The 15,809-nt window shown below is 44.9% G+C and overlaps 1 protein-coding gene and 1 pseudogene across 1 annotated transcript in view; both read left to right on the top strand.

Moving 5' to 3' along the window:
- The window catches only part of ENTREP2 (endosomal transmembrane epsin interactor 2), a 241,233-nt gene that overhangs the window by 85,066 nt on the left and 140,358 nt on the right, over positions 1 to 15,809 (top strand). The gene's annotated exons all lie outside the window — the stretch shown is intronic.
- LOC133234870 (U6 spliceosomal RNA) lies at positions 2,669 to 2,766 on the top strand (annotated as a pseudogene).

Genomic DNA, 15,809 nt, shown 5'->3' with positions numbered 1-15,809 from the left:
CCTTTGGTCAAGTCATCCTCTTTTGAAGGGTTTGTACTAAAATCAAGGATATCAGTAAAATGTGTGTGTGAGGCTACTCACTGTGGCTTTATTTTTCTTAGTTGGAAATTGGAAGCAACCTGAATCTCTAGCAGTAGCAGATGGTTTTGTTGTTTTTGTTCAGTTGCTAATTCCTGTCTGACTTTTTGTGACCCCATGGACTACAGCATGCCAGGCTTCCCTGTTCTTCACTATCTCCTGGAGTTTGCTCAAAGTCATGTCCATTGAGTCAGTGATGCCATCCAACCATCTCATCCTGTCATCCCCCTTCTCCTCCTGCCCTCACTCTTTCCCAGCATCAGGGTTTTTTCCAATGAGTTGGCTCTTCACATCAGGTGGCCAAAGTATTGGAGCTTCAACTTCAGTATCAGTTCTTCCAATGAATATTCAGGGTTGATTTCCTTTAGGATTGACTGGTTTGATCTCCTTTCTGTCCAAGGAACTCTCAAGAGTCTTCTCTAGCACCACAGTTTGAAAGCATCAATTCTTTGGTGCTCAGCCTTCTTTATGGTCCAGCTCTCACATCCATACATGACTACTGGAAAAACAATAGCTTTGACTACGTGGATCTTTGTTGGCAAAGTGATGTCTCTGCTTTTCAATACGCTGTCTAGGTTTGTCAAAGCTTTCCTTTGAAGGAGCAAGCATCTTTTAATTTCATGGCTGCTGTTACTTGCATGGCTGCAGGATGGTTATAGTAACCACTTTAAAATTATATGCCCATTAATAGCATATTTTCAAGGAATATTCAGTGGTGTAAGGAAATATTCACGTTATGTTAAATGAGCATAGCAAGAGTCCTGCTACAGTAGAATTCCAATTTTGCACAATGTAGGTATGCAGGGGGAAAAAAAGAGCCTGAATGGAAACTGGTCAAAACACAAGCAGTGGTTATCTCCAGGGGGTGGTGGTGGTGGTTGTTCAGTTGCTGAGTTGTGTCCGACTCTGGGACCCCATGGACTGCAGCATGCCAGGCTTTCCTATCCTTCACTAATGGTGCCTTAATGCCTGGTTCTTGTTCTTATCCAGCTCATCCTTCAGTGACTGCAACGTCCTTTCTTATCTCTTTTGAGCAACTTCCTAAGTGAACCATGTTTTTGTTGTTTTGTTGTTGTTGTTTGCCTGTTTGTTTTAAAATTTTTTACTTATTTATTTTTATTTTTGGTGCACTGGTTCTTCATTGCTGCACATGGGCTTTTGTCTGGTTGAGGCAGGTGGGAGCTACTCTCTAGTTGTGGTGTGCGGGCTTCTCTTTGCAGTGGCTTCTTTTGTTGCAGAGGCTCTAGGGCATGGGGACTCAGTAGTTTGACGCTTGGGCTTAGTTGCCCTGAGGCATGTGGGATTCTCCCGAACCAGGGATCAAACCGTTGTCCCCTGCATTGACAGGTGGATTCTCATCCACTGAACCACCAGGGAAGGCTGAACCATGTTTGTTTTTAATGAAGGAGAGTCCCACCAAATTTCCAGCAGGTCTTGTTGGATCTGGCAATCCTCAGGGTCAAATACCAGGTGCATGCATTCAGGGGTGGCACGGAGGGTCTGCTGCCATAGGCTCCTCAAAGCCAGACTCCCCTTTACTGACCAGCAGGGAAGGTGGGGTCTGTGGGGACCCTTGGGGGCCCTGGGGGGACAAGGGGTTGGTGTTCTTGGAGTTAAGTGCCCCTAAGTCATCATCTCAGAAAAACCCAGATTGTTTTTGTGTATATTCTGTTTTCAAAGATGTTTTCACATTAGTTTTCCCAAACCTAATTTCAAACAAGGCGAGCTACCTGGAGTAGCAGACAGAGAAAGTGAGATTAAATCAGACCCACCTGGTCAAGCTGTCTCATTTTCAGTTTTCCGGAGGCAACACACCATTTATCATGGGAAAGTGTTTTCAGGAGCTTGCGTGTGAACTATTTCGTTACAGACATGGAAAGATAAAACTCTGTTCTTTTCATTCTTGAGATGAACATTGTCGTCTGTTGATGGTTCCTCTGACTGCCTGTGAGCATCATGTGTAAGATTACATTGGTCAGTGTCAACACTCAATGCCAGGGCACTGGAGGAATGAGTACCTGACATTTAGGGTACAGAACAGAATGGATTTTGTGACCTGGGCCGACTTTCCACCAGAGGTGCCCTGCTCAGAGCCCGGGTACCCACCCTGGGGTTCCTGTAGGAGGCGAATTCCATATTGGTAACATCCCTACATCAGGGCTGAAAGACTGACGGGTGCCACAAGGCCTCCTGAATGTCCACTGTGTGTCTTCACTCCAAGCCCCCATGTTCTTGAAGGCTATTGTTTCCTCTCATTGTGCTGTTTTATGGAGGGTTTGTGTCCGGACAGAAAGATGATCCACATGTGGGCCAGGGCTTCTAGAAGCACACCTGGTGGCTTAAATTAGAAATGAAAGCATCTTGTGATCACTTCAGTAGCTCCTGCACCAAAACTGGGCTTCCCAGGTGGTGCAATGATAAAGAACTCGCCTACCAATGCAGGAGATGTGGGTTTGATCCCTGGGCTGGGAAGATTTCCTCAGAGGAGGAAGTGGCAACCCACTCCTGTATTCTTGCCTGGCAAATCTCATGGACAGAGGAGCCTGTTGGGCTGTAGTCTATGGGGTCGCAAAGAGTCCGACATGACCGAGCAAGCATGCACGCACCAAAATTGGAAGAATACTGAGATTATTAGCATGGCTCGTGTGCAAAGATGATACAAAAATTTGTGGAGCATTCCCTATTTTTGTACACCTGAAACAATAATAATGTTGTAGATCAACTATAACTCAGCAAAAGAAGACAAGGAAAGGACCTTGCAATTATATTTATTAAAGGGAAAAACTAAATAATTGGAAGTTGCATTAGTCTCATTTTTTTTAAAGAAACTAAAACGATCTTTAAGAACTTGTATATGAAAAAAAAGAAAAAAGAACTTGTACATGTCTTGAACAGAATGGGAATTGGGTGGTAACGAGAGGACCTCAGCCTGCCAGACCATGAAGCTGTGTGTTTGGTGAGGGTAGACACGTTTGCTGGGTACCACAGGTGCTTAGGCATGGTTTCAGCCACAGAACAGCTTTTTTTCCTACATGGAAATCTTTTATGGCATACTTGATTCTGTGTGCTTCAAAGGTTGCATTATATTTTTCTAATTTGTTGGATCATGGTCCCAACAATGAGATGTCACCTCACACCTGACAGAATGGCCATTGTCAAAAAGACTAGAAATAACAAGTGTTGGTGAGAATATGGAGAAACGGGAACCCTCGTGCACTGTTGGTGGGAATGTAAATTGGTGTAGCCATTATGGAGAACAGTATGGAGGTTTCTCAAAAGACTAAAAATAGAAGTACCATACGATCCTGCAGTCTTACTCCTGGGCGTATATCTGGAGAAAACCATTTTTCAAAAGATACATACACCCCAGTGTTCACTGTAGCACTATTCACAATAGCCAGGACATGTCAGCACCCTATATGTCTATCAACAGAGGAATGGATAAAGAAGATGTGGGACATATATGCACAATGGAATATTACTGAGCCTTAAAAAGAATGGAGTTTTACCATTTGTAACAACATGGGTGGGCCAGCAGAGTATTATGCTTAGTGAAGTAAGTCAGACAGAGAAAGACAAATGCTGTATGTTTTCACTAAAAAATAAAAAAATGAATAAAAAATAATTAAATATGATTTGATTTGTGTTTCCAATTACAAAAGAAGTTTATGCTTATTGTAAGAATTTGTGCTTGGCAGAATAGTAACCACTCCCCACCAAAAATGTCCGTGTCTTATCCTGGGAATCTTTTAGGTTATGAGGCAAAGGGGATGTGAATGGAGTTAAAGTTTCTGATCAGCTGCCCTTGAGAAGAGAGATTGTCTCAAATTGTCTGGCTGACCCCAGGGTCCTTCTAAGTGGAAGAGGGAGGCAGAAGAGAAGAGTTGGAAGGAGATGTGGCTGCAGTGAGGGGTTAGAGAGAGATCACACATCTGGCTTTGTGGATGAAAGAAGGGGCTGTGAGCCAAGGAGTGTGGGAAGAAGCTAGAAAAGGCAAGGAAATGGGTAGCTCCCAGAGCCCCGAGAAAGGTTGCAGCTCAACTAGCACCTTGAGTCTAGCCTCCTGAGACCCATGTCTAGCTTCGACCCACAGAACTGTGAGGTGACACATTCATGTAGCTTTAAGATGACACATCTGTGTAGCTTTTGGCTGCTGACTTTGCAATAATTTGTCACAACAGCCGTAGAAAATGAGGACAGACGTGAAACAATATGAACCAAAAGAAAAGGCTGATCCTACCCTCTCCCATCTCATGGTCCCACTGGGGACCCAGGCTCCTCCTCTTCTCTGCTTGCCGCCTTTAACATCTGGCTATGCCCCACGCTTATGGTCTCAGGCTTACAGCAGGGTGACCTCCTAAACAATGAAGAACATAACATGAAAAGTCAGTTTCTAGCCTTGTTCTTGCAGCCTCAGGCCTTCTTCTGGTTCTCAGGGTCATTGTTTAGTTCTTTTACTTGTGCCTGCATGAATATACATCGAATGCTTACACTGCTGTTTTTGATACATTGCTTTTAAAAATAAAGTGGACTTGAAGCACACAAAATAGGTCCAACCCTAATCCTTTTATTCACACACACTCCCTCACCATTCTGTGCATGACCAACATTATCAATTAGTTATTATTTTTAGAAATGTAAGATATACTTATAAAACCCACCTCTGCAGTCACAGTGGACCTTCACAATAGCCTACGTTTAACCTGCCCCCCTGCTTCTCCCACTCAAATTAACCCACCTCTTGAATGTTATCTCATTCCCTCACATCCCTTTTTATAGAGTCTTATTGTATCCATATGTCCTGAAAAATCTGCTTTTACTTTGTCATTTTTACCTTTTAAAAAGAGAGTAACCCCTCTGTCTTTCACCATCTGGGACTAACCTTTTCCCACTAAACTTGTTGTTTACTTGCTAAGTCGTGTCCAATTCTTTTGTGACCCCGTGGACTGTACTATAGCCTGCCAGGCTTTTCCGTCCATGGGATTTCCCAGGCAAGAATACTGGAGTGAGTTGCCATTTCCTTGTCTAGGGGATCTTCCCGACCCAGGGATCAAACACTCATCACCTGCATTGGCAGGCAGCTTCTTTAACACTGAGCCACCGGGGTAGCCCCTTCTACTGAATTGTTGTTGTTGTTGAGTCACTCAGTCCTGTCCGACTCTTTGCAACCGCATGGACTGAAGCACGCTAGGCTTCCACGGAATAGTGATTTTGTTAAAGTTCCTTCCTGGTGTGTGGAGCACCATAGTTAAGTGTTTTGACTGTGCTGTGAAAACATCACATGGTTTATTCGGCTGCTCCTCATGGATAGACATCTGAACTGTTTGCAGGTTGTTGCTGTTATGAACTGGAGAAGGCAATGGCAACCCACTCCAGTACTCTTGCCTGGAAAATCCCATGCATGGAGGGGCCTGGTAGGCTGCAGTCCATGAGATCACTAGGAGTCGGACACAACTGAGCGACTTCACTTTCACTTTTCACTTTCATGCATTGGAGAAGGAAATGGCAACCCACTCCAGTATTCTATTTTTTTTTTTTTTCACTCCAGTATTCTTGCCTGGAGAGTCCCAGGGACGGGAGAGCCTGGTGGGCTGCTGTCTATGGGGTTGCATAGAGTTGGACACGAATGAAGTGACTTAGCAGCAGCAGCAGCAGCTGTTATAAACAGTTGAGAACATTTTCGCACTGGTTTCCTGGTGCACATGTTCCAAATTTTTTTCTGGAGTATAGACCCAAGAGTCGGACTCTGGGCATAAGGTGTGTAGATAGATGATGCTATAGGTAATGCTCAACTGGTTCCCAGAGCAATCGCTCTGTTTGCAGCCTCTCTCCCTACCTCCCTCCTCTATCCTCCTACCTCTTGATCTTAGAAAATCCATGCTCTCTCCAGCCATGAGGATTGTCAGACTTCAAAGATGTTCCTCAACGAGATGAGTGTAAAATGATTCTTGACCTGTGTTTTTCTAATCACTCTGACTTTCACTACCTGTTCCTGTATCTGGTGACCACAGGGATGTGTGGCCCTCCACTGTCCCTATAGGCCCTCTGCTCTGACCTCATGGTTTCTGTTGCCTATCATTTTTATTTCTTCTTGTGATTATTTTATGGCTTTAAATCACGTGTTTAAACTTCTCTAACATGATGTGCTGTCTCGGCACAGGAGCTTGTGGGTGAGGGAGGAAATCCAGCCTCCATCACCTGTCTCTCTACCTCCCCGCTGCTGTCACCTGGGCCTTTGCTCTGAATAGTATTTCAGATTCTTGTGCTTGTCTATAAATAGATTTTAAAGTCTGGGAACTAACCAGCCTCATTTTTTGGAAAGTGATGTGTGCTTTTTATCCAATGCAGAACCAAACTCCAAGGTTGACTGTACCTTTGCTGCTCTAAGGAGAATTGTTCACGAGTCGAGGCAGAGTTCCTATGCACGTCACCCAGTTGCCCCCAGTTCTAACATAGCATTTCACATAACCATGATGTGTTGTTGAAAAGTAAAAGTTAATATGGTTATCAACTCATCTACAGACTTCATTTGGAGTCCACCAGTTTTCCCATTGATGACCTTCTTTGTTCCAGGGTCCTGTCCCAGACACATGAGTCACATAATCATCATCTCTCTTTAGACACCTCTAATCTGGGGCAGTTCCTCAGTCTTTCCTTATTTCTCATGACCTTGATATTTTTGAAGGGTACCAGTCAGCTGTTTTGTAGATGTTCCCTCCACATGGGTTTGTCTGATGTTTGCTTATTATCGGGATGCAATTATGAGCGGAGGGGAAAATACCTCAGAGGCATCCTCTCGTTGCCTCTTATGATACCATCAACACCTGACTTATCACTGGTGATATTAACCTTGATCACCTGGTCGAAGTAGTGCCTGCCTGGTTTCTCCACTGCAACATCGGCATCCTCCCGCTTCCACACTCTGGGGGCTGTTACCCCCTCTTAAAGATGAAAACACCAAGTTCAGCTTGGGATGGGATAGGCAGGTCTGCAGGGCTGCTCAGGCCCAGATCAGGGTTTGATCCAGGTCCATGGTATCCAGCTCCGCTCCCAGAACTTCTGACTGACTTTCCAGGGCGGGGCCTCCATAGCTGTGTTTTTGACTTGCTGGCTAGGAGACTCTTTGGCTTTGCAATTTTGTACTGAATTCTTGTTGTCTTTTACCCCTTGTCCTTGCTTAAGTAATCAGCACGTTCCTGAATGCCGAGGCAGAGGCTCAAATGATGCCCAATGGCCTTGGCCATAGGGAAGGTTTTTAGCATTGATATTCAGGGCTGGATGGAGAGGAGTTTTCAGTCACTTAGGAGGACACCACTTTTTTCACTCAAGATCCAAAGTCTTGGGGTGTATGCATGTTAAGTCACTTCAGTCATGTCCGACTTGCAACCTCATGGACTACAGCCCACCAGGCTCCTCTACCCATGGGATTCTTCAGGCATGAATACTGGAGTGGGTTGCCATTCCCTTCTTCAGGGGATCTTGCCGACCCAGGGATCAAACCAGTGTCTCCTGTGTCTCTGACATTGGCAGGCAAGTTCTTTACCTCTAGCGCCACCAAGATCTTGTGGGGAGCTGTCTTATTTGAAAAAATATTCTGAGAATTCACGTTTTTGCTGCCAATACCAATGTGATTTGCATTTATTTTGGAAATCCAAGCACATTTTATCCACCCTACAGGCACTAATGAAGAGCTGATGAACCACTGAGACACTGGTTCAAATAAATGATTACAGTTAGCAAGAGGAGTGCAAACGGGACCCTGATGAGAGATAATCAGGAGCGAGTGGAAAGGATGATTTTATTAATTACCCACACTCTAAATGTAGCTCCAGAATTGTGAATAATAAAAGAAATTAGAGCTGGCACATTATGTAAAGTGCTCAGCTACTCTTAAAACAGTCCACCTGATAGAGAAGACTTTGTAGGATATCCTTTGGCATTTAGTTATTTATTTTTGGGGTTTAGAAATGGTTACTCATCTCCTCTTAGAATCCAGATAATCAGTTTCTTTTAGTAATTTTAACACATTTAATTTTTATACTTTACCATGAGCTGCAAAAACACTGCAGTTAGGGTTTCTTTCTTAAATCTGGGCCTTTGACTCATGTGCTCAGGAAAGAAAGCGTGATAGTCCCCCATAGGTGTCAGGTGCTGAGAACTCATCGTGAACGGAAAGAGACCCCAGGTCCTTCAGTGAGCTGACTCCCCACTGGCCTCTTATGGATTGAAGATGCTAGGAAGTTACAGGACAAGCCAGAGACACCTTCCAGGGCTTCAGTTTGGGACAGTTAACTAATATATTGTTGTTCAGTCACTAAGTTGTTTCTGTCCCTTTGTGACCTGATGGACTGCAGCACACCAGGCTTCCCTGTCTTTCTTTATCTCCTGGAGTTTGCTCAAACTCATGTCCATTGAGTCAGTGATGCCATCCAACCATCTCATTCTCTGTTGCCCCCTTCTCCTCCTGCCCTCAATCTTCCCCGGCATCAGCGTCTTTTCCAGTGAATCAGCTCTTTGCATCAGGTGGCCAAAGGATTGGAGTTTCAGCTTCAGCATCAGCCTTCCAATGAATATTCAGGGTTGATTTCCTTTAGGATTGATAGGCTTGATCTCCTTGCTGTCCAAGGTACTCTCAAAAGTCTTCTCCAGCACCACAATGCAAAAGCATCAATTCTTCAGCACTCGGTTTTCTTTATAGTCCAACTCTCACATCTGTACATGACTGCTGAAAAAACCATAGCTTTGAGTATATGGACCTTTGTCAGCAAAGTGAAGTCTCTGTTTTTAATACACTGTCTAGGTTTGTCATAGCTTTTCTTCCAAGGAGCAAGCATTTTTTAATTTCATGGCTACAGTCACCGTCTGCAGTGATTTTGAAGCCAAAGAAAATAAAATCTGCCACTCTTTTCATTTTTTTCCCCATCTATTTGCCATGAAGTGATGGGACCGGATGCCATGATCTTCATTTTTTGAATGTTGAGTTTTAAGCCAGCTTTTTCACTCTCCTCTTTCACATTCATCAAGAGGCTCTTTAGTTCTTCTTCACTTTCTGCCATAAGGATGGTGTCATCTGCAAATCTGAGGTTATTGATATTTCTCCTGGCAATCTTGATTCCAGCTTCTGCCTCATCCAGCCCGGCATTTCACATGATATACTCTGCATAGAAGTTAAATAAGCAGGGTGACAACATATAGCCTCGACATACTCCTTTCCCAATTTTGAACCAGTCCTTTGTTCTATGTCTGATTCTAACTGTTCCTTCTTGACCTGCATACAGGTTTCTCAGGAGGCAAGTAAGGTGTTCTGGTATTCCCATCTCTTGACGAATTTCCCACAGTTTGTTGTGATCCACACAGTTAAAGGTTTTAGTGTAGTCAATGAAGCAGAAGTAGATTTTTTTGGAATTCCCTTGCTTTTTCTGTGATCCATCAGATGCTGACAATTTGATGTCTGATTGCTCTGCCTTTTTTAAATCCAGCTTGTACATCTGGAATTTCTTGGTTCATGTACTGTTGAAGCCTAGCTAGAAGGATTTTGAGCATTACCTTACTTAGTAGCATGTGAAATGAGCACAATTGTATGGTGGTTTGAACATTCTTTGGCATTGCCTTCTTTAGGATTGGAATGAAAACTGACCTTTTCCAGTCCTGTAGCCATTGCCGAGTTTTCCAAATTTGCTGGCATATTGAGTGCAACACTTTATCAGCATCATCTTTAGGTTATGTCTGCCTTTCCTCTCCTCCCTTAAGGCAGCTTGATCAGAACCAACGGAGAATTTCTAAAAATTATCCTACAAAGATGCTTTGAAGGCTTGGATAATTTTTATCAGCCAAAAAGAAGAAAAACAAAAAGATGATATTGGCAAGCATAAAAGTTGGGCAAGCAGCACTGAAAACTGGCCCCCAGCACCATCCAGGCTGCACTGTCTTGGGATGATGTGTTCCACCTGTGCATGTTCCTGTGAGTGCCAGAAAGATGTACCCAAATCTGGATCTGGCTGCATCTGTGGGGTTTTGAGGTACTGGGGTGTCTTCCCTTGAAATTTTCATTATTCCTCTCTCTTCGAGGACTTGCAGTTGGCCAGTTCACTCCCACCCTGGAACCTTCGGTGGGGGCAGAGGGGCTACCGGCCTCTGAGCTCATGGATTTGCTGGCTTGAAAATACAGCACTAGTGGATTATGCCTCCTGGCTTAGATTCCATAGACTCTCTGTTTTTTAAAGATTGTGTTCAGTGATCTTTATTTTTCCCTGAAGAAATATCTTTGACTTCTAAATTAGTTTTAATTCTTAAATTAGTATACAGTAAAATTGACTTCTTGGGCTTATAGTTCTATAAATGTTAATACTCTTGCATTTTACATGTGCTGGAATAGAGACTCATTCCATCATCCCAGAAAACACCCTCATGCTCACCCTGCAGAGACGAACCTCCCCCAGCCCCTAGATGCTGCCCACCACTGATCTGCTCTTCATCACTGTGGTTTTCTCTTTCACAGACAGTCAAGTAAATGGACTCAAACAGCATGTACGCTTTTGAGACTGGATTCATTTGCTCACCATAGAGCCTTGGAAATTTATCCAGATTGTGTGTACATGCCTGCATGCTCAGTTGTGTCCAACTCTTTGTGACCCTGTGGACTGTAGCCCACTAGTCTCCTCTATCCTTGGGATTTTCCAGGCAAGAATACTGGAGTGGTGTGCCCAGGGCTTCAGCATGGGGGGTGGTTCCCAGATTTTCCTGCTGAATACTTCCTTGTGTGTCTCAGGGGTCTTCCCCATGGGACATGCAGTAGAAGAGAAAGAAAACAGAGAGGCTTCTTTCTTCTGGGGATGGACTGTGGGGCTGCCTTCTAAGCCTGTTACAGGGAAACCCTCTCTCGATTTCATCAGGAGCCACATCGTCAGAAAAAGAACCTTCTGGGAATGATCTTCTCCTAATTGGGAGAATGTGTTATTAACTATGTGATGGGAAAGAAGATTTATACCATTAAATAAATTGGCCTGTGTGGATCTGTGAGTGAACATGAGCAGAGAGAAATGGACTTCCCTATTTGCTCAGATGGTAAAGAATCTGCCTGCCATGGGGGAGACCCAGGTTCAATCTCTGGGTAGGGAAGATCTCCTGGAGAAGGGAATGGCAACTCACTCCAGTATTCTTGCCTGAAGAATCCCATGGACAGAGGAGCCTGGTGGGCTACAGTCCATGGGGTCACAAAGAATCAGATATGACTAAGCAACTCACACTCACACACACAAGAGAGAATCATGAATACATTGTCACAGGCATTTAGCATCTCTATGGGCAAAGATCTTTGATCATTGGTTCAAAAGCATATGAACATCAGAAGGAAAGGGGCAGCTGTGATCTTTTTGAGACAAGAATTGATATGCTAGATTCTGGTCACTCACAGCAGTAGACATGCACCCAAAGGCCCAGTTCACTGGGATAGGGAGATCCCCACCTGGATGCTGTTGGGGGAGACACAGCCACCAGTGCTGAGGGGCCCCAATGGTTGCCACACACAAGGTGCCACAACCCAGGGGGGCCTGGTCTGGGGAGCTGGGAAGCGACTGAGACTTGTTTATAGTGTGGGTGGAGGGCAGGAGGCAGGAGGTCAGTGCTGTACCAACAGTGGAGTGACTGATTCCAGGCCCACCGGCTGGGGTGCTTTTCCCAGCAGCAAGGATCTCAGGATCTAGGGGACTGTGGCTGGTGCTAGGGGTGCAGGAGAGGAGGGAAGACGAGGCTTGGGTGGAGCAGGTCCCCCCAGACCCCTGTAGGTGAAGCTGCTGTGCCCTTGCCAGCCCATTTGTGGAGGGGGGGCATGCTGTGGTGACCCCTGCAGCCTCGGTCAGCCGCTGGCCCCAAGGCCCACTGTGTGTGCCAGGGACTCAGAGTCCTGGCTCTAGTGGAGTTTACAGTTGTACGGGAGCAGGTCAGATGGAGACCCCCTCACCCAGGTATGAGGAAGTGCAGACATAAGGATGATGACACTGGAGCAGTCCCTTAGGGATGACTTTCTGGAGGAGTTGAGGATTAAGTGGAGACCAGAGTGACGAAGAGATGAGGGTGGAGCAAGGAGACCCTGGGGCAGAGCATCCCAGGCAGGACAGGTGAGCAGCTGAGAAACAGAACAGGAACCCATAGGAGAGCCCGGCGCCAATGGCCTGCTCAGGGACTGGGCCGGCCAAGGGCAGGGGGAGTGGTGGGGAGGGCCAGCACCCAGGGCTGGAGGTGGGTTTTATCCTAATGGCAAAAAAATTCTAATTTCAGTTATAAATAGGAATGAATGTTCAAGAGTTATTTCGAGTTGACAGGCGTCTTTAATTTAGAATTAGGGTTGAGGCACTGAGAAAACATGTCACTAATTTCATATTTAACACAATCCTCTCTGCTCCTCACTTGAAGCTAGGTGCGCTTGGCGATGATACGGCTTATTACAGCCAGGGAGCCATTTCCGAGCAACAAAGGATGAAATCTCCTGCAATTTGTCATGGTCTCGCTAACTATCAGACTAGCCCGTTCACACTGAAAGAAAATGCAAACACACCGCGATTCCATTATTCCAGACCTCCTCATCAGAGTGGTCTGTGTTCATTTCATTAACTTGAAGAATCGAAAGTGAGGATTCTTAGGCCTGGAGTGAGAGGAGAATGGATTGATCTTTGCTTCCACCTCTTACTCCTTGCCCTTATAAACATTGCAGTATAATTTTTTGTGTGTGTGAAAATAGGCTTATAAGATTTATTTTACTTTTTAATTTATTTACTGATTTTCCTCAGGCTGCAATACCAAGGATTATAAGATGATAGTCAAACTGAAGAGTTTACTGTTGCTTAGGTATAAAAATAATGTTAGCAAGAATGGTTTATATATGTCAATAGGATTTGAGAGTCTGGGCAGGTGGGGATTCTGGCCCCATTCAGACAGCCCAGCTGGTTTGGGTGACCCATCATTCTGCCTCTTTTCACTGGCCTCCTTCCCTCACCTCTTAACCCCAATCATGGAGGTGCCCTCAGCCTGGTAGGGCGTGGATATCACTGAGTCCTGTTGGCATCCTTTAGCTAGTTCCTTGCTGACTTCTCAGGAAGTACAGTTTTAGATCATTGCTGTCTGTCTGTCAGCGTCAACCACAAACTGCTTGATGTCCCTCCCATCAGCTCTTGTCAGAATCAGTACAGAAGGGAGAAAGGGCTGAAACCAATGAAGATGACATTTTTAAGGAGTTAAATGGGAAATAGAGTCTGGTGGCTCAGATGGTAAAAAAATCTTCCTGCAGTGTGGGAGACCTGGGTTCAGTCCCTGGATAGGGAAGATCCTCTGGAGAAGAAAAATGGCAGCCCACTCCAGTATTCTTGCCTGGAGTATCCTGTGGACAGAAGAGCCTGGCAGGCAACAATACATGGGGTCGCAAAGAGTTGGACATGACTGAGCGAATAAACACTAAACACAAATATAAAATCCCAGATTTAACGTAGGATGCACAGATCCAAAAAGCAGACCTCCAAAGAGCAAGCACAAAGGAGAGGAAACTGGGGTTTTGGCAGCTAACGTGAAAAGAGACCTGAGTGTGTCCGTTGAAAGCAAGTGTGATGTGAGCCAATGTGACTGACCACCTGACAAATCTTGGGTTCTTTCCATAATCCTGGTGCATCTCTGTGCAGCGGATGTTGTGGTGTGTGGTTCTGATGACCCATGACTCTATTTAAAACTTTTTATTCGGCAAGTGTTCAGGATGACTGACAGCTCCATTTTTGTGTTTCATGGTTTCTAAATGTGATGCTGTTTCTTGACATTTTCATTACACTAACTTTTACATCAGCTGATGAATGACAGTCCAGGAAACTCCCACGTTATAAAATCTGTCAATTCTGGGTGCTATTTATAATAAATAGTGACACATTTGGAGTACGGGCATGGACTGAGAACCCTGGCTGTTTAAAAATTCTGTTTCCTAATAACATGTTTGAAGAGTTCAGAAATTTTACTTTTTTCCTTTCGGTGAAAAAGCTTAAGAGAAATGGAAAAGTGAAGCATTCAGAAATTATATTTTCTGAGTGTACGAGAGTCCAGCTGTTTAAAAACCTAGTGTGATAGCTCTGAGAAGGAATGTGTAAGGCTTTTGGTTTCATTGTGGAAAGGACTTCTAGTGGCCCTGGAAATATCATAGCCCAGGTTTTTGGTTTGATTATAATTTTACTCCACTGACTCTTAAACGTGTCTTTTTTCTCATTTGATATTTCACTTACAAATGAATTCTTATAAGTAGGTTAGGTGCATACCACAGTATTTTATTTTAATAAATAGCCAAGGGAGTATTCTGCTTGTGGGTTTCCCTAATGGCTCAGCGGTAAAGAATCCACCTGCCAATGCAGGAGACTTGAGTTTGATCCCTGGGTCGGGAAAATCCCCTGGAGAAGGAAATGGCAACACACTCCAGTATTCTTGCTGGAGAATCCCATGGACAGAGAAGCCTGGTGGGCTATAGTCCATGGATTTGCAAACCATTGGACAAGACTGAGCGAATTCTTCTTGTATTATGATCAATTTGCTCATCACAGTTTTTCCCTTTTTCCATCAAGAGGGCTCAGAGAGTCCTGAAAGAACTGGCTCCCGTGATGAGGTAGTGACCCTAGTCTGGTTCTTCTCACCATGTATTCCTTTGGTTCTTGTTAAGCCTGCAGATTCCAGGGTGTGTGGGCAGCATGACGCCCCTGCCCCCGCGATGTCTGTGTCTCGGCCCCTAGAACCCGCGGATATGTTAACCTGTCGCGGCAAAAGAGGCTCTTCAGATGGGAGTAAATTGTGGATTTAGAAACAGGGAGATTTTCCTGGAGTAAACGGGGAATGGGGGCAATCTCATCATAAGGTCGTCAGAGGGAAAGGAGAGGGCAGAAGAGTCAGAGGAGGAGGGTGAGGGTGGGAGCAGGGTTCAGGGAGGGCAACGTCTGAGGCTGGACCAACCTTCGGTACGCATGCAGCCCCACTGCCCCATTTTGGACTTCACACCTCCAGGACTGTGCGGTGATGCGCTTGTGGGCTTTCACCTCTAAGTTGGTGGTAACAGGTTACAGCAGCCGGAGAAACTGATCAACTGGGCCCCACCTCAGGAACCCCCAGTTAGACCGCCTGAAGGCTGGATCTCAGGTGGTCCACCTTTCCGTCCCCAGCCCCCCACCCTGGGATTCTCAGGAATTGTGGTGTAGGTGAAGTCCTTTGCTGTTGTTCAGTTACTCAGCCATGTCTGACTCTTCGTGACCCCATGGACTGCAACGTGCTAGGCCTCGCTGTCCCTCACCATCTTCTGGAGTTTGCCCAGGTTCTCATCCATTGAATTGATGATGCTATCCAACCATCTTATCTTCTACTGCTCTCTTCTCCTTTTGTCTTCAATCTTTCCCAGCATCAGGGTCTTTTCCAATGAATCAGCTTTCACATTAAGTGGCCAAGGTATTGGTGGCCTAGTTCTTGGCTCACATTTATTTGAAAGTAGCTGTGGGAAAAGGATTTAGGCCTGGAAAGAATGGAAACATTAGAAAAACGAGTTAACATACACAGAGTATTTACAGAAACATAGAGACATTTTGAATAACATAGCAGAAAAGTCAGGTTTCCTTCCTTTTCTGAATTTATTTTTAATTAGAGGATAATTGCTTTACAATATTGTGTTGGTTTCTGCCAAACGTCAACATGAATTAGCCTTAGGTATACATGAGTCCCCTCCTTCC

Source organism: Bos javanicus, chromosome 21, assembly GCF_032452875.1.
Source record: "Bos javanicus breed banteng chromosome 21, ARS-OSU_banteng_1.0, whole genome shotgun sequence".
Classification (NCBI taxonomy): Eukaryota; Metazoa; Chordata; class Mammalia; order Artiodactyla; family Bovidae; genus Bos; species Bos javanicus.
Note: the sequence above shows the minus strand (reverse complement) of the source record. Positions and strands in the feature narration are given on the sequence as shown.